This window comes from Catharus ustulatus, chromosome 2, assembly GCF_009819885.2.
Source record: "Catharus ustulatus isolate bCatUst1 chromosome 2, bCatUst1.pri.v2, whole genome shotgun sequence".
NCBI lineage: Eukaryota > Metazoa > Chordata > Aves > Passeriformes > Turdidae > Catharus > Catharus ustulatus.
Window position 1 is genome coordinate 42,966,261 of NC_046222.1, and position 26,336 is coordinate 42,992,596.

Here is a 26,336-nt window from a genome sequence, read left to right on the forward strand (position 1 = left end):
AAAGCTCTGTTCACTTTTACAAGGCTGAGATTTTGACCTGGCTGTATGTCACTGTGTATCAAAATGAAAACTCTTAAAAAATGTATTCAGCTTTGCTGCACTATGCAAAACATTAGCCAACCTATGTAAATACAAACAAATTTTGCATAACATATTTTCTGTGTGTACCTGAGTTAAACCGTATAAATAAGATACAAATGTCCACACTTGGAATCCCAGATAGAGAGGATGAAGCTCATTCATTTCCCTGACTTTCAGCACACCACCCTGTTTTGTTCATTCACTCTTCTTGATCTTACATGCTAAGCGCAATGAGTTATTGGATCACAGGGCAGGCCAGCGAGCTGCCTCTGGCACACTGGGTCCTTGAACGCTTCACGTTCCTGCAACACAAATAATGTCCCAAGAATATATAAACTCCTCCCTTTAATGTAGGAAACAAGAGCCAAAATAATTGTTCCGTGCTCAGAACAGGGCACATCATATATGGTTAGAGAGAAAGAGAGTTGCAGGTGCATTCTCCTGCTTGCTCCATTGTCCTGGTCCTGTCCCTGTCCATACTGAAGACTTGACTGGAGCATGCTATGATTACCTTTCAGCCAATAGATTAATTTTCTTTCTTTGGAAGACTGAAGACATGGAAAGGAACGCTGAAGAAAATCATGAGTTAGAGTATATGTGGGACACACATATGGGAACTGGTGTATCTGCACCAAAAAGTGAACTGCTGCTGAACAGCCCTTGACCCTTTACTAAACCCTGTTATTTACAAAAACATGGTGGCAGCACTGGGACTAGCTAAAGGAAATTTTGCATGGCCTGGGTTAACTCCTGAGTTGTGCGTGGGAATATTTGGGAATGCTAGTTGGCTTATCCCAAAAACATACCAGGGACCCTTCTAATAATTTAGCCATACAGAGTGAGATCTGCTGCCCAGGAACATTCCCTGGCACTCATTTATTAGTACAGATATAGCCTAGACTAGAAATTGAGCAGAAACCTGTTGTGTGAGATGCCCAGACATAAGAAAACAGTACTTTTGTGACCAGCACGTTTACGAGTGACAAAATTACAAGTTTTCAATTCAGTTCCTAGTAGTTACTGATTCCTTTAACAGGTGTTGTGTGAAATGCTGGGTACGCTCAAAACGTTGGAAAAGGCACACTGGGTCCTGAAAGAAAAATGCGTAGAGAGCAGATGCCCAAGAATAACCCTAATAAAGCTCCTGTGTTTCCAAAACAAATAATAAACCTTGCATATCCCAGGAAACATGGCTGGTTGAATGGCAAGATTTCCCTTCCCCCATATATTTCCAAGGAGAGGGGATGTTACAAAACAAAGAATATTGTGTATTTATTGACGAATTTAAGAGAAGAAGGAGGCAAAAAAGCCTGAGGTCTTGCATCCATTACAAATGGATTTTACATTTACATTACAAATCCATTACAAATGTATGACACTTCTAAAATCAAAAAAGTCCTTTGTACAAGAAGTAGCAGCTGTTCTTCCCAGTTTTCTTTAACTCATTTTTATTTAATCAATTCAGACTAATACCTATTAGAAAAAAAATTAGCCATCTGTTTCCTCTGGACATGCTGCTTGCAATACAAAAATGTAAATATTATTGTACAATTAGAAGATACTAGGGATGGATCTGCACTAACGCTTATGTGAATCTGAAACAGGAGAGAGATTGAAGAATGGAAAACTAAAATAATTGAAAGAAAACAACATTTCAACCCATGGTATCTATAGGAGTACAACTGTTTTATGCTGCATTAAGATATTTTCTAGGAAATGAAACAAAGTGAGGAAAAGTCATTCAAAATGGGCTGCACAGCAATTTCATTATAATTAATGGCCATATCAGAATCCTCTGGGTCTTTTGAATCTTTCGTCTGTTTGTGAAGGTAAGTGCTGAGATAAGTGGAAAAATAAAGTAGTGGGAAGGAACAAAGACTTTCAAAGTGTTCTGAAATATGAAATCAAAGTAAGACAGCAAGGAAAGAAATATTTTTGTGAAAGTAGAAGATTGTAATCAATATGTTATCAATAAGCAACAGCGCAGTATCTTAATTACACTCAAGGCAATGGTAGAAGTAGAGTAGACCATACACTTTTGATCACTGCAAGATTCTCCTTTTCCCTCAGCAGCAGAAAAGCCAAGTGGAAGTTCTTGGGCGAATACACTAATGGACATAAAAATTACACTCTGGCATCTGTATAATCCCTGCCTGCAGGCAAGAGTTCCTTCTGCTGACTTTCTAGGCTGGCCTGATGTGAACCTCCACCAAGTGCAAAGCTGAGGAATCACAGCTAAAGCACAAGTTCAGCCTGAGCCATCTGCCTTCCTGCTTTAGTGCATAACCCCAATGCTGCACCATACCAGCGGCCTTTATGAGCTAAGAGTAAGTTCAAGCCAAGCTGGCATCCACCTGTGCCGGACTGTGAATACATATCCATGTAGAGGTTCCCTGTGGGAACACCAAGCTATTTATATAATCCATATGGAATACCTGATTTTGTAGACAGCCAGAAACATTAGGAGCATATATGCTGACAGCATTCATGGAACTAAAATGAGAATGTCAAGTAATTTCTTATGGGCACAGAGCAAGAGACTATGAATAATTTTGAATTTGGATTCTTGAAGTTCAATTAAGTATAACATTTTTAGTTCGGAAAGGATGTTTCCCCCAGTTATAACAGCACAAAGTGGATTTGAATCTGTTATACAGAAGTATTAATCCTTGTATCCTGTCATCACAGAATTATCATTGGTGCTATGTAATCCTCAGGGAATGATTTCAAGAAATTCTCAAGCAACCTGTCTTCACTTTTCCGATGTGAATTTACTGGAGGAGTTATAGATTCCTAATTTTTTCATTGCCTCATTTTCACAATTTATTGGAATGCTGCTTGTTCTTACATTACCAAGAAACATTGGACATATTTACTCAAATACAGCCTCATAAAGTAGAAGTGATTTATATGAAAAGAGGAATCTCAAACAACCTTCTGATGGAAGTTCTTTGTACTTATCTGCTCAAACCAGAGTCCTGAGATAGTCAGTCTTTGAAATCTGCGGTTGGATCTAAAGCAAATTCTTAAAAAATTGAATCAAAGTATTTCATAAAATATTTGAAAATCGCTTCTACAGGATTTGAAAGAGGAATTTATGTGGCTTCTCATGTTGGAGGCAATATTGATAAACTGTGAGGAGCTTTTAAAGAAACCATTATTCATCTAGCACGGTTTTCTACTGTTCAGGATGAATTAAGCTTTAGGCTGATGAGTCTCTTTGCTGTAACTATTTTCAGGCTTTTGCGTTGTCCTTTCTCCACCTGTTTTTAATAGGGGAAAAGCACGTATCAGAGGCAACAGTAAGAAAACAATCTGTGTTTAACAACAAAAAATCCCATAAGAAACTTCTGCATAGCAGAAAAAAACATTTATCAACCTTATATGCATCCTGACCTGTGGCTGATACCTCTTTCAGTCATGAACTGGCTGCTACTGAAATCATCAAGAAAGCTCATTCCACGATTATTGATGCATAAGTTGGTTTTTTTTCTGCCAACCAACGTTCCTACATAGTGCACCCAAACTCTTATTAACAGTATATTATCTGCATCTGGGATTAAAAAGATAATGAAGAAGCTGCAACATCATACCCAGTGGGAGTGTGCTGCAGAGACAGAGCAATTAGAGAGTGTCCAAAGGAGGGACACGAGGATGGTGAAGGGGCTGGAGGGGAAGCTGCATGAGGAGTGGCTGAGGTCACTTGGTGTGTTCAGCCTGGAGGAGACTGAGGAGAGACCTCACTGCTGTTACAACTTCCTTAGGAGGGGAAGAGGAGAGACAGGCACTGATCTCTCTCTGTGCTGACCAGCGACACAACCCAAGAGAATGGCCTGAAGCTGTGTCAGGAGAGGTTTAGGTTGGATATTTAAAAACGGTTCTTCACTTAGAGAGTGTTTGGGCACTGAAACAGGTTCCCCAGGGCAGTGCTCACGGCACCAGCCTGGCAGAGTTCAGGAAGTGTTTGGACAATGCTCTCAGGCACAGGATCTGACTCTTAGGGATGGTGCTGTGCAAGGTCAGGAGTTGGACTCAGTGATCCTTGTGGGCCCCTTCCAACTCAGTATATTCTGTTATTCTGTGAACTTGCGCTCCACAAAACAGCCTACAGCCACCATGCTGGCAAGAAACTGAAGCTATTGGTCCCATAGGACTCCTGTGGTGTCCCATCACGCTGGGATAATGAGAAACAACTGACTGAAGCACTGGAGTAAACGTGAGCCAGCAGAGACTCAACCCACAGCACCCAGCTACCACCCAGTGTCTCCATCAGCACTGACTGCTGATGAGATGGGGATTCTGCAGGAGCCAGGTTTGACCTGTCCTGGCTAAGAGCTCCAGTTCAGTGCAAGTCATGACATCTCCATCCAGAAGGAGATGCCCATCACTGTAGAATTACATCAATACACAGATTTAAATTCCACCACTACAATTGCAAAACCTTCATAATTAGTTTCAATAAATCGATAAGAAATGCCATATAGAGGAGTTCATGGAAGTAAAACATCCACTAGAAACACTCCAAAAGTTAAAAAAAAAATTAAAACATTAAAAAAAACCCCATACACTGTAACTTTTCAATTAAATACTATAATACAATAAATTCATAAGCGTTGCTCTAGCCCATTTCTCCTTTTTGCTCCTATGACACATTTTCATTTTATTAAAAATATTTGAAAACACATTTACACCTCATTGTATAACTATAAATATACTGCCTTCCAGTGTATTGTCAGAGAAGATTCTTTTCAATGGTTGCATTGTGGCTATAATACGCAGCTAAATTAAACTGTCACAGAAGATTTACTTATTAAGTCCAAACTCTGCTTTGAAAAAACTGGAGAGTTATGTGGTTCCCTCCCAACCTGCATAAGAGCGATCCTTTTTTATAAAGCCAAATAGAGAAAGGAGGGTGGTGGAGAAGATGGAAATGGGGAAAGGACACTGCAATCCCAGAAGCTTCCAGCGTATGTGTCAGGTGCAGGGCTTTGGAAGTGTGAACAGGCCGGTTTAATCAAAGATCATCAGCTACTCCTTCAGGCTTTCCTTCTAGAATCAGCAGGAAGCAAATTTTAGAGCATGGAAAACCAGTATGGGGGGGATGTCAAGACAGACCACTTGTCTCTTACTATCAATGAACTCTCTATTTTAAACTTTGCCAGGTCGGGACTGGCTGAGGGCTTGGGGGAGCACATACAGATACACACTTAAATTTCTCTATCATTTGTTCTGTATCTATCCCCTTTTTCAAGCTATTGAAAGTCTTTTACAGAACAAAGAAACATGTTCTCATAATTGGCACTAGCTGGGACAGTGTTTTTCACAAGTTTATTGAACTGTTTGCACAGCAGGCCTGCGAGGCTAATCCTCAGCGCTGGTTAAAATGAATGTTTCACTCCAGCCACTGTGCTCAGTTCCAGTAAACTCTCTCACTGTTGAGAACAGAGTGGCTGCATGAAAATGAACACTTGGAAACAGGTCCAGAAACACTCTCAATTCTTAAACTGTGATGGGAATTGTTTGCATAGCTGTATATGGATTAGGCAAGAAGAAGGACAGGGAACTTTCCAACTTGTTACTCACAAACTAAAAATTGGTGCATGATACAATTGATAGAAGATACAGCCTTGTCATCAAGAACTGTGAGGTTGTACAGTTCAAAATCCTGAAACACGGCAGCAACACAAACAACAGAATTAAGAGCCTTGGACTTCAGGAGAGCAAACATGACCTTGTTTCGAAAGCCCCCCGGCAGTATCCTGTGGGAAGGTAAAAAGACAAGGAGGACTTGTTGCTTTTCAGGACACCCTTCTCAAAAGTATGAAAATACTTCATGATACACCAAAAAAGTATTGTAGGAGGCCAGCATGGATGGACAACAATGTCCTGACTGAGCACAGGTGTAAAGGGGAAGCACAGGATGGTGGAAGAGGGAGGGAACTATTTGATTCAATACAAAGATACTGTTCGACCACATAGGGATGGAGCTAGGTAAACCAAAGTCTGGGTAAAGCTACAATTAGCAAAGGAAATGAAAAGCAACTCTGAAGGCTTTTAAAGAAACTAAATAGTAAAAAAGGAAGGTTGAATAGAAGGTCCATTACTCAATTTGGCAGTGAACCTAAAGGAATTAGTAAGTCTGAGGAGCAAAGTTTACCAGGTCTGTGAGCCAACTATCAGAGTGCAGGGGAGTAAAGCATTATCTACATTACCAGAAGATTAAATTGGGCCAATTGGATATACATAAGTAGAACTAATCACATCAGATACATGCAAAGTTGCCGAGGAACCCTGCCAATACCATTGCAAGATTGTCACCTACTATCATTCAAAGGTTCCAGCAATTGAGAAAATTCCTGATTCTTGATGCCCAGAAACAGGCAAATGTAGCACCCATTTTCAAAAATGGGCTTCCTCAGAGGTAACCTGTGCACAGCTGTAGGTGAATCAGCCCAATCTCAGTATCTCAGGAAATCTGTGGTAAATTCTCCCCGAAGACATTTCCCACACATGAATGATAACGAGGAATAGGTAGCATCAATTTACTAAACAGCAAACCACATCTGACAATTGGACTTCCTACCATGACAAGATGTTGGGCTTTCTACACTGAACTAGAGCAATGACATCGCTGACCTTCAATTGGAGAGTATGGTTTGGAGAGGGACAGGATAACGAGCACAAAATTCCCAGGGCATTTGGGCTTTTGCAAAGGGTAGCAATAAGCACTGCAAAGCCCAGCCACAGCTGGTAACCAGGGCATCCCTCCTGGAACAAAACTAGTGTTTAGTGTTTAATGTGTGACATGGACAACAAGGTAGAGCACATCTTTGGGAAGATTGTGGTAGCATCGACACACTGGAAGGTAGGGCTGCTGTTCAAAGGGTAGACCACAGAAGTGGGCAAAATGTAACATTAAAAACTTCAGCAAAGGCAATTCTAAAATCTATGTCCAAGACTGATCAAACCAATGCAACAAGCTGGAGAACAACTGGAGAATGTATGCAGAGCTCCACAAAAGATCTGAAGGTAAATCTTCTCAAGGCTAAGAAGACTCAGCAACATGTCCTTTTGGCAAGGACAATCAACCATTACATAATCAATCATTAACAGGGCTACCAGCTGATCAAGAGAAGTCATCCTTACCCTTTACTGGGCAGTGCTGAGACTCTGTTGGGCACATCTGTAGTACTGCATCCAGTTGTGGATTCACATGACAAAAGTAAGACATGGACATAACAGGGCAAGTCCAGCAAATGCTCAAGGGTGCTGGAGCTCAAGAAATGAAAGAAGAGATTGAGGAAACTGTTCTTAGCCATCTCGAAGGAAAGAAAACTGAGATAAAGATCCTACTGTTTTCTATAAAGACCTGACGGAAAGATATGACGATAACTGAACACCGAGCCAGACTCATCTCAGAGTAAGGACAAGAAGCAGAAGTTGTAACACAGGAAATTCAGATTTGGTTTAAAGAAAAAATGCTCCCCCGTAGCACAGACTGACAAAATAATTTGTGAGTTCTCTACTGCTGGAGACTGAAAGTGTTCAAACTCATCTGAACAATACCATGTGCAACATGAACTAGTTGGACCTACTCTGAGGAGGGGTTTAGTCAAAATTACCTTAAAAGGTTCATCTCAGTCCACACTGTTCTATGATTTGGTGACTCTATGATCAGTTTAATACCATAGAAAACTGCATTTCATTATCCATCATTATAAAGGTATCCTGCCTTTCAACACAGAAAATTAATAAATAAGTATATTTTGTAAGCAGGGAAACATAAGAAACAGGAACTGTATCTGAGAGGCAACTATGTCACAAGTGACTGAATATGGACCAAATCATCACCAGCAAGGTGCGATGTGTGGCAATAAATTATTCAAAGTCAAGAAAAGAGCGCTTGAGAAAAAATTGAAGAAACTGGACTGCTTCTTCTTAATCTGGAAGATACATAATGCTTCAAAGACAAAAGAAAAAACTATTTCCTGGAACTAGGCAAGGAGTTAGATATGAAAAACTGTAGGAGTTAAACATTTGGAAACCAGAATTCAACCCCTTATTTCCTTCCACCATAGCAATTTCTTCAATGACAACAGTATTTCCTAACTTAAAAATAAACTCCTATATGACATTGTATCAACCATTATTGAGTCCTGGTACTTTAACTCTTATTGTCCTTCTTATTAATATACAATTAATCATGCAGTAGCTGGCAATGTGCTGCGTTTCATTTTGTCTTATTATTCTTTTCTTCGATTTTCTGTCTAGAACTTTGTATTCTGTTCTTAAAGTGGGGCTGGTACATCTACCATTCATTAGTCAAAAAATATCACCCTTATCTGATAGAGCTATTAAAAACCGAAATGGTAAAGAGTGTTTGCCTTTAGAACTGAAAACTTCTGATAGGCTTTGAGAAAATTATTTTAATATATTCCATATTCCTTTTATAACATATTTTGAATCAACTCTACAAACATGAAATTTCATTTTAAGAGACAGACTTCTAATTCTTCCTCTGAGCATCTGACTGAAATGTAGCTTATTATATACCAATCATATTTCATAAATTTCCAGGATGCTCAAGCTTGAAGGGCTTCTAAATTTTAAGGACTCCAACTGGTGATCTACACAACCCTTTGACATTTCAATACCCACAAGAGAATATGCTACAGAGCCTTTCTATTGTGAATTATTGTGTCAAGTGCCATGATGCCTTCAGCCTCTAAACAGGAATTTTGATAATTTAAATTTTAGAGTTTAAAAAGTATAGTTAATAATATGCTTCCCTAAACTTGCCCTAGAATATGGATGTTAGAGTATCATTTGCCCCAAACTGGAAACTTTCACCTATCGCAGAAAAACAAATCATGACCTCCATCTGGTTCAGAAAGTACCAAAATCAAAATTAGATCAACTCACAGTATAGAAGTCCAAATGAAAGCTCTCAGCCTGAAAGTGTAATATATATCTTGAGATGTAACTTTAAAATTGAGAATGTTTTAGTGTTTTTCAGGCTTGAAGGTCACTATTAACTCTCCTTGAAGTTATTACACTTGTAACTGGAAAAATATAGCTAAACACAGTCAGCAGTATAATATAGTGGTGACAGACTAGTACTTTTTCAGCAGGATAAATTTTGACAGAATGCACATAAAAACATTCTGCCACAATCATACATAGGCAACTTTATCAAACCTTGAAGCTCACATTAGGAAATTCATTTCAAAGTCACAGAGATCTTTTAAATCCAGTGTCAGATACAAATAATCAAAGGCATTTATTTTCACAGTAGTTATGGTTGCCCGTGCAGTAGGTTGCTCATTCTGTAAGTGGTGTTACACTATGAACATTCATAACCAGAAAAATTAATCTCCATAATCTTATAATAAATTTACTATTTGGAGGGCTTTGTATGTATGAAAAAATGGCTTTTTGAAGTTCATAATAAGTTAGTCTACAATATATATCTATACTATAATATATATCTCAGTGTTGTCCATCTATATAAACTTTGCACAAACACTGCTCTCTTTCCACAGTCAATGCCAAAAATAAGGGTGATCTCCAGACAGTGCAAGCTGTTACAAAACCGCTCATCTTTTCTCAGTTATGTTGACACGCATAAATGCCCCATTTTCCCCATTATATTTATCTGTGTCTCACTTCATGGAATTTATGACATCATCTGTACCATGATTTCAAAGAATTGTTTTTGTAAATTATAGGAACTCCAAAGATAAACATAAAGAGGCCTGAACTGTCATGAAAGAAAGTGGATGACAGCAAAGTTATTTTTTGTAGTTTTGCAAATTAGAAAATATCCAGTCATCCATTTAACTACTAAAAATGCAAATTTTTAAGGTTCTAAAATCAAAACACAGCACCCCTCACAAGACACACACAAAAGGCAGTTTAATCAGTAAGAATATAAGGCATCCAGGTAATCGAGAATTTGCACACCCCTTCAGGCTGCACAAGGAAAAGCCAACCAATAATTATCTGGAGAAGTGCAGGAAACAGAGCACAACTTGTGTAACTAGAAATGAAAGTGTTACATAAGTCCAGCAATACCAAGTCAAATGCAGTTCACCTTCAGTAAACAAACTGCAGAGATGTGAGATGGATAAACTAAGCTAAAACTTCCAAATTTCAAGGCTGCTGCAGGAGAACTATACAACTACAGCACTTGTTCTCCCATCTGGACTGTCATCTGTAAGAATATCTGAAGTGCTGTCGGTAGATACTTGAATAATTTGTCTAAAGATACACTCTGTTTCTGAAGACTTTCTCAGATATATCCAGGTTTTAGTGTATAAGTTCTGCGATTTGCTCTTCAAAATTAGTTCAGTGGCTGATCATTTACTCTGTAGTCAGCAGCTCTTATTCTCAATTTCTTGCTCTTCAAGAAACATGAAATACCCTGATTCTCTGCACTGACTGTACTGTGAGTAAACAACACTACTCAGTGCTGACATGTTTAAATTATCTCAGGTAGCAAGAAGAAAGCATCAGTGTTAAATTAATTCTTATTCTAATACTTTACAGTCAATAAAACCTCTTAGGAGATAAAAGTCCTACTGCTCATCTATGCCAAAGCATCTGTCAATCTTCATTTATGCAAAATGATTTGTGTTTTTAACCCCTTTAAATCTGCAAAACCGACAAGTGCATTAATGCCTTATAACATGCTTTATAAAATTCACACACAGAAACAGATCAGCTCAATAAAATTATAATGCTTCCATGCCTACCATCTTTCTATTAAATAATATAAACACTGTTAAACACCAGAACTAAATTTTTATGCCTTTCAAAATTTCTCACTCATATTATTATCAACTCTATTAAATGACTCATTAATATTCAATTAAATACTAGTGAAAATTTAATGTATTGCTTCCAAATGTTATAAACCATAAAAATATTTTTTTTAAATTTCAAAGCACAGAATACCAGAATCATGCTCAGCAATGTGATACAATATGCACACTAGGAAAATTAAATTAATCGGTTCAGTATATTTAAAGGTCTATTTTTTTTTATGGCTAGTAAAATGAATATACTACATATGTGAAACTAGAAAAAAAATTTTTGTAGCAGTAAAAGAATAGTAAAGTATTAGAGTGGGTTTTTTCCACTTCCTTTTATGTAATTAAGTCCAAGTTCATAAAAGAAGCTTGTTGCTTTTCACTTTAGTTGTCTTAAAATCATTGAGACTTAATCACATGGTAAAGTGCTTTCTGAATTGGAGGGGTCTTAAGGCTGAATATACATTTATGGACAGGCTTAGATAATTTACATTTTCATATTACTTCCTCTGCTCCCTACATACCTTTTGTGTACAGATTAATCCAGAAGCTTACAGAACTGCAATTTAAGCACAGAGAATCCAATTAGTCACAACAAACTAATAGCTATCAAGTGCCTTGTAGTCTTCTCATTTTTAAGCTACTAACAATGATTCTTTCAAGCATTCCCAGTCATAAGCTAATAACTATTCTACTTGAATGGAGCCCCTAAGCCCAGAGACAGCCTCAGAAGGAGCAGCAGCTTCTGGTAACACTGCTTGCCCGGTCTGGGATCTTCCATCCCCAAACACAAAACCAGATAAAACAGTTCTGTGCACTCAAAGCGCACCCCACAAGGCTGGCTACTTCAGCCAGCTCTTTTATGTACCTGTGGGACGGAGACATGGTCCTATCTTCTCCCTGACCCTCTCTGCATCTTTGGGTAAGCCTGCTGAAGGATATCCAGCCAACAGTGCCATGCATTCCCTTAGCTCAGAAGATGCAAGGCCCCTTAGGGGTGATGGGGAGGGAGAAGGAGCTCCTGACTGCCTTTACACAATTCATATCATGCAAGATAACCAGAGACCATCCACTCACAGAATTTCCAGTAGATGAGGAGGAACACAACGATATAGTGACAGGATAACAACACAAGCTTGTGCTGGTATTGTCAAGAGCTACTTTGATCATTTAATGAAACAGGATGATTTCCTTCAAATTCCGTGTAATGCCATCTATTTTCAAAAAAGGGAAAAAAGGGAAAAAAGGGAAAAAAGAGAAAAAAAGGAAAAAAGGGAAAAAAGGGAATAAAGGGAAGGTGCATGACCATGTGCATATGTTACATATACAGCTATAAAAGGAAGGAAAACAAACATTTATCACATAGTAGAGATAAGAGAGCTCATCCTAGACGCTGAATGTATCTAAATCCAATACAGCAATACAGCAATCCAGGAACTGCATGGGGGGATTCAAGCACAAGGTGAAACACTGAACAGAATTTAGACCAAATTCACCAGGTCTTGTTTTAGTCCTCTCCCCTGTTCTTCTAGAGGTATGAATTACTTCTGGCATGAGTCAGACACAATTTTCACCACTACCTTTAGAACAGTTTATTTTACAGTTGTAGTTCCAGGAAACAGAGCATAATATCAGCAAAAAAAAGGTCAGAGAAACACAAAAATAATCTTGAACAGGAGACCTGGAGATGATTAGAAAAAGAATGATAAAAGCAATGTAGAACACCTTAAAAAGACAGCTCTTCAGGTAGCTGCTTCCTCTGCTACTTGGTCAGAGAGATGCTGCTAAAGGTAGCAAGTCTAAATACATCACTTTCACTTTATTTTTACAAAGCTTTGTTAATTTTATCTAGTCACATTTTTATTACTTGTTCTAAACCAAGACTACTGGGCATCCTTTAAGAAAAACCTGCACAAGACCCTCAGCAGAATTGTTCTTATCCCCTGTAGCAGAGAGTTTGCAACAAAACCCCATCAAGTTGTGAAGTACAAAACCTAGACAGGAAACAACATGGTAACTAAGATTACTCCAATATTTCCAGTGCAATGCAAGTAAAGATAGAAAACAGTGGGGAAAAAATTAAAAATTGTTAATTAAATGAGGGGAAGCACACCTACACGGTATAACCACAAAGCCTACAGTGAATGACACTAAACAAGTGAGTCTGTAACAGAGCTATGGCAGATCAACATACCCTCCAGTCAGCACTGAACTAGCAGTCCAACACAGGAATAAATTATGCTTTAATCAGATTAGGCACCTTCTGGGTTGTAATCAAAAATTTAGTATTTATTTTAGCCTCAGAAGATCTATTTAGTCTGTATTTATTTCTTGTAAATCTAACTACTAATATCAAATGTACCCAAAATCTGAGGAAAGCTGCAAATATGAAATATAACAATCCTGAGATCTCCTCAAATTCCTAGGTAGAGTCCCTACATTCAGAATTTTTCATGGTGAAATATTATTAGGGCATATTCTTTTTTTATTACAGATGCTATTCCTTTTCATAAATATAATATCTTTCAATATATTCTCCTTTGTGTATCTCTCCTAATCTTGACCTGTCATGGGAAAACTGCCAATAAAATAAGGATGGGAGAAAAAAATACAGATTTTAACATAATGGATCCTCCATGCTGAATATATGTCTCATGACTGCAGTAGAACTAAAATAATTCATGACTGCATGCAATAGAGGATAAAAGGGACTGGATGTGAAATGAAAGCCATGTAAACAACTGATTAGGAATATTACAACCAACAACCTCAGGACTACTCAGAGTACACGAAAAAGAGTAGTAAAGATCTTTTAAACATCTGAATAGAAAAGAGTAATAGGAAGATCTATTGGAATTGGATGAGTGAGCAGGGTTTAGTGACAGAGCAACTTCCTTCTGCAGGAGCAGCATGTTCATTTTCTGCTTGGCAGCTGAGGAAAAAGGAACAGCAAGTTGACTCTGCTTTGCAAAAAAAAAATCAGAAGAGAGTATAATTATACTAAAGACAGTAACTAACCTAGGAGATAATTGTGTTTCAGGTAACACAGATATGCAATAATATGGCAAATACAACTGAGAAAAGGTAATGAGTAAGATTATTCCAGCAGTCACATTTGACTGATTCAGGAACTTATTATGCTTATCATTTGTTCTTCCATTAAATTCTGTATACAATAAAATGTGTCCATCACCTAATGAGTCTAGGTCTGACCACATATTTCTACGAAATTAAAATTTCACTGAGAAACTGCATTTGTAACTCAGTGGTGAAAGGCTGACACTAACTTTAACACCTTCAGAGAGAACACTAGATCCAAGCAAACTTTTGCTTCTTAGATAAAATAAAGATTTGCACAAGTTATAACGTTAATGTCCAGGAGATCATCTTTTTATAACAGCTTTTTTTGTGGGAAAATAATTAATCCTACCAATACTCTTCCTGCATCTATGCTAGGAATAAGCCATTTTCATCATGTAAATGTGACATACTTCTAATTAAAGAATATATGCAATATCATTAAATTTACCTTAATATACACACAATAAAAATTGCAGCAATATAGCTTCAAGACGAAGAAGAGCTCCTGCAGAAGATCTTAGCATTTCAATGTGTGCTTACATAAAAGAGAAAAGAATGTAAAATAAAAAGGAAAAAAAAAGTCATTACTTTGGTTTACTGCTAATACCTGTAATTATTGTTATTCAAATTAATTGCCTTGTAAGAATAAAGAAACTATGATGTTTATTGTCCCCTGTTATGCCCAAATTAAGTACTTGGCATCACAACCTCAGTGGCACTTTTAGAGAAAACAGAATTGGTGGCATGTCACACACACAATTCCAGCAGGAAAAAATCATTTGGCTTTCTCAGATCTGAGATGTAATGGTGATTGTAGCACACAGTACAAGTTAAAAAAGAGCTCTGATCAGATTTGATAGATCAAAGGCATAGAATGAAACATTTAAAAGCTACTGCTACTTCATAATTGTAGAATATTTTGCAGAATATGTGACATTTGCAAAAATTGTCACTCAGAAGAGATTAATAGGCCCTGGCCTCCACTGAAAACCATGCTGCCTTTGATCCCACAGACTATAAGAAATCCATGATCTAGTTAGTGACATGACATGTCATTACCTGTTGTTCTCTCCAGTTAGGTAATAATAATAGAGCAGGGAGGATTTTCCAATCACTTGACAAAGGTATTATAGCTAAAATGAAATCAAGAAGTTTGGTTTCACAGGGTAAAATAAAGTTTCAAAATATACAGAGAAAACATTGAGACCTCTATCTTCAAGTTAAAAACATAAGGAAGAGACACAAGAACAGTTCCACCTTGCTGATGTTTTTCTGGCAGGTAGCTGTTGTGGATTGAAATTTCTTTCTTCCTGAGCTGAAACTGGTCTTGCAACTTGGTCTTTGACAACCCATAAATTAACCTCACTGCTAAATAGTTCACTATGGTAAAACATAGAAATGAGAAATTTTCCTAAGGGGTGTTCATTCAAACTGATGTATTGATTCAAACTGAAAGAATGTGGAGCACTGACCTTCGTGTACAATGGTAAATCCCAGTCAAAATCAGTTCTTATGCAATCCTACTTATTATCAAATTATACTGGGTTTGTAACATGCTCCAGAGAACTGCAATTTAATTAAAACTTTCTTTAGTTAAATAGTGTCAAGTGATAAAGAATGGTGACTCTAACTTCTAGATAATCCAGTGAATCAAAGCAGAATAACAATGTACAGCATTTTTAGCATGAAATTGCATAGTCACTAGTGGAGTTAAGACCCACACAAGAGCAGTTTGTTGGGACGGAAGAAAACTCTCCTGCTGGAGAAATAAAGGACACCAGGAGAAATAAGAATCAAAGTGGCCTTTTCATTTATTTGGTGGTGAAAAAAAATCAAAAACTTTCATCAGGAATTCTTCTTGCTTGTGTTATTGCCTAACTTCACTTACCAGATTTTAACCAAATACATTAAAATTAAAGTTACGTGAATCCAAACTTCCATATTGTAGAGGAGAAGAAAGCATTTGTAGGGTTGCTGTGTAACTGATCTGAAACGCACAACTTTGCATCAGTGCCACAGCACAATTAGCTGCATTTTCCTACTGAAGGGAGGCAGAACTGTAGTTTTGGTCACAATTGCTTTGCCTGGGCTGGTCTCTTGAGAGAACACCATGAGCTGAACACCAGCAAGCAGATACACTCTGAGCACTGCCGAGGGAGTCAAGTCACGTAAGCAGAGAGCGAAAGAGTTCGGCAGAGAGCTGGAACTGCCATCCCTGGGGGGGATTCAAAAGCAGTTAATATTGAGTCAATCCATGTATGATTTATGGTGGCTTCAACAAGCCACATGCAAACATTCTTATTCCAGCCATATTGAAACACTTTTGATCAAAAAGCCAATGGAGAATACTTCTGAGAACAGTGCTGTCGAGACTTATTTGGAAAAAAAGAATGAAAATATATTTTAAACCATGAAAACAGATACAAAACAAATAACATTCCACATGAACAGAAGTTTCAGACGTACTCAGTTTTCATTTTTACATAGGACTTGGGAAAATGGGAACACAGTCTTCATTTATATTCTCCGTTGGAAAAATGAAATTGTTCTTTTTTTTGCCAAGCATAAAAGGTGACATCCCAGAGGAAGTGAAGGGGAAGTAAATAAACCCAAAAGACAAAACATGCACTTTCAGAGTTTTACTTACAATTTTTATTTACTTAGAAATTCGATTTTTTTTCCTCATGATCCTCCTATGTACTCTCTGGAGCAGCAGTAAGTGCAAAAGTGTGAGGAGCAGAGAGTATACCCTCATGCAGCAGTAATGTCTGGGATATAAAGTTAGTCTAGTCAACATATTTCTCTAGATGCTGCCCATGAAAAGTGTCATGAAAATAGTTTTACCATCCTCCTCCCTTCACTCAGCAATGTCCCATTCCTTTGCATGAGAATACACAGCAGCTTCATCTGTCTTTGCTGCTTTCTGGAAATCACCTTGATTTTTTTAGGAAGACGTTAATTGATGACGAGACAGGTGGGAAAAAAAGTCTTATTTTGTACATCCATAACTTTTTCAATTCCTTTTATAAACATCCCCTCCAGTTACATCATTTTTAGCATCTTGCCGTTTTTTTGTATTTAGCAGTCATAATTCATATTCACCACCTCTTATATGCACAGAACTAGTACTTTCTAGAATATAAAGCAGTACTAGATGCTTTCTTGGTTTTTTCTACCTTTTGTCTTAGTCTTGGGCTCAGGGGTTACCAAGCAGAGTGAGAGGTAAGGTGATCCTATCAATCACTGACTCTTTAGCCAAGACAGTGACACCTGTTAGTATACCTGAACATATTCCACTGATGACCCACTGCCTATACTCAGGACAAATGCTACGATTACAGGAACACGAGAACCAGCCCAAGGAGCATAACAAACAGCTGTGCTTACCTGAACAGGCAGTGCAACATGATACAGCTGGAATGATCTTGACTGCTTGCTGTCATGACAGAGCAGAGCAGTACAAGCCCAGCAGGCACAGAGGCAGGATCCCAAGCCTGTATCACATGCAAAAAGAGCCACCTCATGTCCCTTACAAGCAGCAGCCTGCTGCTGAGTCTGGGTGTGAGCTTGCACACATGGACACACTTCCATTTCCAGACACATTCAGCGCTACCAATCCTGTTCTATATTTCTTACAACAAAGACCACCCAGCTGTACAGAGCCACCATTGAGGGGCTGTCTGGTTGGAAATTCATATCCAGGGCAACATTCTCCCTCTGCCAATATAATACTGATAGATTCAAAAGGATTTATTCTAGACACAGAAATTATTCAGAAATTACATCTCACTCAAAAAAATACACTTTGCAGTTGAATGAGTCATGTAATTCTGATTCCCCAAAACTGTCCTCAGGTCTCTAAACACATACACGAACTGGACCACATGCCCCTGCAGTGAGTGCATTTCCCCTCCTCCTCAATGTGTACTTCCATGCCTTTTCTGGCCCTCTGGAGGTATCAAGAGCTGCATGCAGTCAGAATTCTTGTCATAGACAGTTTGAAAAAGGCACACAGATACCCAGAAGTGTGGCTACCAGCACCTTCTTCATTGATCCATGTCCTGCACAAAGCTAGTTAAACCACAAAGCATATTCTTTCCCTGTAAGGGATTATCAATGATCTCTAGGAAAATTTCTGCTATTTTTTTAGATTTGATGCAAAATCAGTAACATAGAAACCTCAGGTCATGAAAGATCCTCAGACAGTTATGTAAAATGAGAGGTATTAGCCCCTGTAAATCCCTGTCTAGATTATTTTTTTAAGTTTCTCTTCCTTTTATGCATTAAATGCTGTTGCTGATTTTAGGACAGAAGTGGCTGTGGGGTAAGAAATCCCAGTGTATATTTTATATATCAACTTGTTAGGTAAGATCATTATTTTTTTATCATACAAAGAAGTTCTGAAATGTCACTATCACATCATTTGCTGTTTACCTACAAATGTGCTCACATCAGACGTTGCTAAATGATTAAATAGCTTCCTGACTTCAACCTCTAAAATTCTTTTCTGAAGAAAAGTATGGAGCATTAACTTCTTCAGCTTTGTACCATATTCAGCATTTCATTCCATAGGCCTGGATATACTGTTATTGCTGACTCTTCTGTTAGAAGTGTTTTAAAATGTTTCAAACAATCTAAACTGTGTCTTCAGAAACTTAAGTCCCTCTCCCCTCCTAATTTTTGATTGTTTTATCTGTTGCTTAGATGTCAGTTCCTGATATTGCTATTTTTCCTCCAACATACCTGCTATGTTGTTGCAACTCCTTAGCCTTCCCTGGGCAGCAAGAGGTTGTGACAGATTCCCAGCCTCACTGACATCCAAGGGACTTGAGCAGTAATACAGATTACAGCCCAAGTTTTCCAGAGCTTTTGATATCGTGTGGTTTAGTTTTTAAGATCCTGAAGTGAGAGCATCTCACAAGGAGAGGCCATGCAAAAAATCCAGTGTCCTTGAAAAGTTTCATCCCATGCCTACTACTTGAAAATGAAGTCATATTAGCTACATCTTGTAAGTGCTACTGAACTTCAATTGTATTTTTATCAAGGGTTGCTTCAGTATTTTAGCTCAGATTTCTACACTTAAAAGAGAGAAAACAAATTTGTATCTTGTATGGAGAGAAGTACTATTCTAAGACTCACTTGAGACCCGTAAGATTCACTCTTAAGACTCACAAGAGCAGCAGTCTTCAAAAACTTGTCCTGAGTAATTAATAGGAAACTTGCTCTTAAAGGGAGAGGAATACACAATCTGCAGAGAGGAAGAGTCACTGCTGCCTTCCCATAGTCTGCCTTTTGCATCTGATTTGTCAGGATAACTAGGTAATCCACTCAGCAGTGGAGCAAGATGATCCTTGGCAGAGCCTGAACCCTCTGAGCAACCATCCCATTCTGTGTGCTCCCCCAGGCCAGAGGAAAGCAAAGGACAAGCAGTGGGCACGGCACAGGCAGATCCTCTGGCGTTCAGATTTATGCTTCAGGGCCAAGAGAAGCTTGAGAGCTCTCACAGCACAGGGTTTCTCTTTGAATCAGCACCGCTAGTACAGCACACATGTAACTTGCAAGAACTCCTCTCCCACATATCCCCAAATAAAGCTCTCTAACCTTTCAATTACCATTTCAAAAGCTTTTTGTACGTAATATACTTGGATCATTGCAGTTGCACTGGAATTAACTATAAATTAATAAATTCAGATGGAAAAACACCCAAAGAAACATAACTTCAACTCATGTACAATACAACCTTAGCAAATGTAGATAATAAACTAGAAATTCCTAGTACATGTTTCTTTCATTAAGAATTTTTTATAAGACTTGAAAATTGAAAGTAATTTTACGTTATCTTAAGGAGGAAAAACATATAACTAAAGATTAGCATGGTAGAATTAAAGTTAGTACAGAAAATCAATTACTGCATTGAAAAGCAGAAAGGAAAATTGGTTTATAATTTTCTGTCATGAAAAACAGTTGCTTAGGAACAATTCTTATAGAATTGTGGACTGTTACTCCTTGGCAGGCCTAAGACATGTACACAGAGTAGCACTAACTAAGTTTATCAGTCTGTTCCAAATAAGGGGGGGAAACATAACCAGAAAATCTGAAACATGTTGATGGTAGGCAAACATCTTACAGAAGGAAAACATAAATTACCCCTCAAAGATAAGGGAATCTTCCCCTTGAAAAGCTGCTAAGCACTCATCAGTCCTAAAGTAAATCAATGTGCACAACAGGAGAAACCCAGGCTGGGCCAGGAGGAAAATCAGCACAACCAGGTGTTCCTCTGAACTAATACCAGTGCTGACAGAAAATGACAGGAGACAACAGACCAGCTCTGAATGCATCCCTTCACTGGGCACTCACCTATTTGCTAGTTAAGCTGATGTGACATGTACAGACAGTGACAGGACAAGAGGGAATGGCTTTAAACTAAAACAGGAGAGATTTGATTAGCTGTTAGAAAAAAATTCTTTACTCAGAGGGTATTGAGAGACAACTGGCACAGGTTGCCCAGAGATGTCGTGGATGCCCCATGCCTGGAGGTGTCCAAGGTCAGGTTGGATGGAGCTCTGAGCAAGCTGATCTAATGGGTGGCATCCTCGCCCATGGCAGGGGTGTTGGGATTAGAGATCTTTAAGGTCTCCCCCAGCCCAAACCCTTCTATGATTTTGTCACACAGCACAAAGCTTTATGAAAATTCTCTAGTCTGAATACTGTAAAACTGTTAGTGCTGCAGCAGCACCAGACCTTGTGGTTTGTATTCTGTTTTCTAGAGATCAACCATGATCCTTTGGTTCATGATCCTTCTTCCTACCTGCATGAAAGGCCTCATAGATGCTAAATATTTTTTTTAATATCCTCACTTATTTGATCCCTTCACTAAGGTACAGTAATTTCACGACTCTAAGGTGCACTCTTTTGACTAAAATTTTGGTCCGAACCCAAAGTGTGCCTTATAGTCCGGTGCACCTTATATAATGTACAAAGTTGCAAAATTTGCCAACCCAGAAGTGCAAGCTGCGAGCCAAGCTGTGAGAGGGGGCGGCGCCACAGGACTGCCAAGCCACGCGGTGGGGCGGGAGTGGACGGCCGCAGCCAGTAGGAGCCACGCGGGGTGGGCAGGACCGGGCAGCCCCCGGCCAGCAGCAGCCGCACAGGGAGAGAGGGAGAAGGCAGCACCGCGCCGCCCTGAGCCGCAGATGGCCCCAAGCCACCCTGAACCGCAGCAACCCCGAGATGTGAGCCGTGGCCACCCTGAACCACGGCAGCCGCGAGCCGCAGCCGCCTCGAGCACTGCCTCGCCAGCCAGGGGCGGGTGGGAGTGCCAGGCCCCATGCATAGGGAGGGCGCTTGGGGTTGCGTTTAAAGGCTACACTAATCTGTGAAAAATGTTTGCAAATTGAGCATCTGCCAGTAAACTCCACAATCGCGGGATTCCGTTCCTAATTAGTCACTTTGTAGCGTGCAGCGCGGATCTTCGCGGCAAAAGAAAGTGCGCATTATAGTCCGGTGCGCCTTGTATGATCTACAAAGTTGCAAAATTTGCCGACTCCAGGAGGTGTGCCTTATAATCTGGTGCACCTTATGGTCATGACATTACAGTAATTTCACGACCATATGGCGTACCGGACTATAGGGCGCACTTTTTTTTTTGCAGCACGGCTCCGCCCCCAGCTCCCTCCGCGGGGTTGCTGGGCGAGGCCCTGCCTCAACCCGGTAGCCATTGGCCCCCGGTTCCACCTGTACCCGGCAGGGGCGGTGCCGCGAGCCACCGGGCCCGCCTTCACCTGGCAGCCATGGGCCCCCGGGACTGCCTGGACCCAGGAGGGCCGGTGCTGCGGGCCTCCTGGCCCGCCTTCACCCGGCTGCCGTGGCACTGCCAGCTCCCCCCACGGCTCACAGCTCACACTTCCGGTTTGGCAAATTTCGCAACTTTGTACAGCAGATAAGGCACACTGGACTATATGGCGCACTTCCGGGTTGGAGGGAAAATTTTAGTTGAAAGGGTGCGCCTTATAGTTGTGAAATTACTGTACTGTAAATACTGACATCGAATCCAGGGTTTAATGAAGTTCTAAGACCAAAATGAACTCCAGTCATGCTCTTCTGAGCTGGCATCATCTAAGCTCACAACCACAATACTGATATTTTATTCATATGAGCAATTTTTAATTTTTTTTAACAAAAGGGAACTACATTCAACTCCTCCAGAAAACAAGTTTTCCACTTCCCACACAGCTTTGAGAACACACCTAAAAATGGCAATACTTGATATGCCATTATTTCACTTACTTGGGGTTCTTGTAGTAAATCTCATATTTTATTCTTAATTCTAAAGCATGCTTCTTTTTTTTTTTTTTAATATTCACAAAAATTTATTCAAATATATCAGACTGGAGGTTACAACAGAGTTGTGCTAAAAAATGCACTATTGGTAGGAAAAAGTGTAGTTGTACAGGAATGGATATAGAAAATAAGTCCAGATCTTAGTCAGTCATCTTCACATTATATTCCATACGTTTTATTTCATTAAAACCAGTATACTTGATTGTGTATGTCAGTGCTAAACAAATAATAACCATTCTAACTTCAAGACAAAAATGTTAATCCATTCCAGAGAACACTGCCTGTCATTTAATTACCATTACACTTTTTGTCCACATTTAATTATCAAAACTTGTATTTAAATACTGCTTGTCAACACAAATCCTTTAAGCCTCCTGTTGAGCAGACTCTGTGTGCAGGTGGCTACACTCTCAGGTAAGTGCACAAACCTGTGCACTTCAAGTTTAAGGCTCTCTGCTAAGGCATTGCCTCACACTGCCAACAGGCTGAGGTATGGAACCAAGTTACAAAGAATTTGACAAATCCAGCTTAACTGCCAAACTTTTCTTTTGATCATATTTGCAGAGTTGGAAAGTCTAACACAGCCTTGATGACGCAGACCCGCCACGCCAAGCTGCCTTTATTTGGGGATACCAATATTGGCAGGAATTCTTCAAGCAGCCAATTATAACCTTCAGCCTCTGTAGTGGCAAATGCTGCTGGGAAAGTGTTTGACAAACAGCATGCTGGTTAATAACAGTTACATTGAAAAGTATGCCATATACATCCCACATATTTCTGAATCACTACTCCACCTTCCTCATGAAAATGTAACAAATTACTTTTATTTTTATGGAAATCTTCCAGTTTTATAAAATTACATCCCCCAGGGAGGTGACTTTCATTTGTTTGGTGACTACATGAGACTTAGGGTATAAATAAACTTGCAGATATATTGCAATGGCTCAAGCAAAATGATTATGAAGTATTAGCATAGGAAACTGTTTGGGTATTGTAGCTGACCAAAGAAGTTCACAGTCAAATTAGTGAGTGTACACAGCAAACGCTAGAGTGCCTAACAACTAAACACTAGAAATCCCACAAGCCTTTATCAAAAATGAACACATGTGGGGGGAAAAGCCCACCTAATATGAAATAAATAAAGATATGTGTGATGTTGTGAAGCATTCTCTTCTACCTACTTGCAGGATACACAGAGTGAACTAAAGGTTGGATTTTCTGGGGCTTGAAAACAATGTTCTTATCCTTTTACTCAAGGTCTCAGGGACTACATTTAGTCACCCAGAATATGAGAGATTCAGATATGGTTTTTTTCCCCTAGTGCCCAGTATGAAGTAGACTCTTCAAAACTAAATCACATGATGATTTGTGTATTTGCTCCATACACGAGGCTATAAAAGGAAATTACCCCCCTCCACACCAACTCTTCTACCTTTTTGATCTCAACAAGACTATTGCAACATATTTTCAGAAGACAAAGCATCTCATCAAAGAGGCTGACAATCTGAAACACAGCTGCCACATTGTACAGTACTCCCTGAAGAGATTATGTCTAATGAAGAGTCTGGAAAATAATTTTACAGGTCATTTCAAGCAAGACAGTTGAGACTAGAGATAAAAATTACATTATGTCAGTGGCAGAAACCATTTTATTGTAGACAGGAAAGAAATCATTAAACATGTTATTTAACAAAGAATAGGTTTTTAAGTATGCAGTAGGTTAGGTAATTTTGAGAAACACTTAGATGGAAAACTGCAAAAGTTGAGGAATAGTCTTTGTCTCAAGGCAGATATGCACATCCCCCCATTTCCCCCATTTTCATCTGATAATTTGCATGCCTCATTTACTTTATAACTGACATTTTAATACACAATTATCCCTCCTCACATCTATAAGAAAACATTTATTGTTCACAGAGCAAAATATTGCAAAGTATAAATAAGCAGTATAACCAGATGTCTGACTGAATTAGTGTCTTCTCACTAGCTCAGTACACTGACAATCTGTCCATCACTAACATTTTTTCAGCAGGGAAGTTTACATACAAATGCTATCACTTCCAAATCCTACTGCATATCAGCATTCAGATTTGGAGTTAGACATTAAAATGCACTTTCCATCCTGTTTTAAACCTCAAAACTGGGCTCTTTGCCAATGCAATACTTGCACAGGAGGGACAAATCCCAACATAGGCACATTTTTGCATTCCAGAAGTCAGTCTTCTGACATGGATATTGTAATGTATTTCTTGATGTATAAGGGGCAAGACTCAATGACTAGATGGAAGAGCACTACTAGAAAGAAAACGTTTACTTGCATATAACTTCTAACACATCTTAAAAGTCTTAAGTCTTAAAAAATAGCCTCCTCTTTAGGAAATAATTTATTTACAAATTCTACAGATTTCCAGAATTTTGGGGTTCCTGCTTAAGGTTCCGAATTCAAAAGAAAAGCAGGATTTTTCAACACAAAAATCCACTCAAATTTTGTTTTGCATCATACTACATATAAAAATAAAAGCCTTCCATCCACTACCAAAAGACTGTGTGACCCTACTTGGCACAGCTGATGAGCTCAAGGTACCTTCTTGAAATCTTTTTTGCAATAAAGGCAGCAGCTACGTTGGATACAATAAAGCTGTTCTCCAGAAAGAGGAGCTAAAATACAGGAAATAGGTCTCTGTAAATGGTTTGGGTTTTTATCAGTATCCAGAAACCACGGCACTTAACGGCAGCCCCAAAACAACACATGAAAAGCATGTTCTGCAAACAACATACACAGTACCATCAGCATTAGCACTAAATCACCATTTGAGAAAAACTATTCCTTACTATCAAGCTACTTTACAAGTAATAGTCACATGCCGTACTACACCAGTAACTGTACCCTCAGTATGTTTAAAAGGAGCTAAAACTCAGCTTTTTTTGGACATCAGCTGTACTCTGTATTACTGTTCTCCATCAATCACCATAATAACATCAGGATATACTAATTTGAGGATTAAAAAACAAAAGTAGAGAAAAGTATTCTGACTGCATGGAGATAATAAAGAGTAAGCTATATAAGCTACACATGGCCCAGTTTATTATTTATTAAATTCTTGGTCATATGAAGGCCTCTAGCAAAACTAATGACTTTTGGCTGAAATGTATCTGCAAAATGTACCTGAAATGAGACATAGGTGGAAGTTAGGCAGAAAAGTTCAAAACCATGCTTGGTAATCACCACACCCTGGAGGAGCCTATTCACTCACTGGCATTCACTCCTGCCAGCCAAGGAATCCTGGCAGTGTCCACGTGTAGGCATTACCTACAGATCTCTGTGAAGTGATTCCTTTCCACATCCAGAGAAATCCCAAAGAACAACTTCTCCATGCCTCACGTGCACGTCAAAAACGAGCCCTTGATAACTTCCTGTGGTTAGTGCTACCCTAGTTCTACAAAGCAACTTGATTAGGACGCAGGCTTCCCTCAGGTGAGGTGATGAGAGGCAGTCTCCACACTGGGAGTGTGCTGGACCAAGAGCTGCTAGCACAGGCAGTTTTTTCATTTCACTCTTGAAGGGAAATTATCAGCACCCCACAGACTTGCAGATTTTGTTTGAAGACATGATTTTAAGCACTTATGCAAGATCTATCCTCTCACAGCTGCACAACCATTCTGAAAGAGTAGGTGGCAAAAGAACTTCAGAATTGCCCTATTAGTTCAAAGCTTTAGTCCACTAGTGAGAACCAATCTGAACTAAATATCATAAGGCTGTTTTTTTCTGAATGGATTCATTAGATAGATGCATTCATGTATTTTGAGACGGAGCTTAAGTCCAATGTGCAGTAATGTATGCTATTACAGCTACATGAGCATACTGAATTAGTGATCCACAAAGACACTCAAGAATAGCAATACAGCAGTAAATTTTGAAAACTCTGGTTGTTCTTAGTGGAGTTGATAAATATTCAAAGACTCTAAGTGTTCCCAGTTTCACTGCTATTATTCCTTTCTTATATCCAGGTAGTTGTCAAGTGG

The 26,336-nt window shown here is 39.0% G+C and overlaps 1 protein-coding gene across 2 annotated transcripts in view; it reads right to left on the reverse strand.

The window, feature by feature from the left end:
- TRPC6 (transient receptor potential cation channel subfamily C member 6) overlaps nt 1-26,336 on the reverse strand; it is an 87,217-nt gene that overhangs the window by 59,876 nt on the left and 1,005 nt on the right. The window lies entirely within an intron of this gene.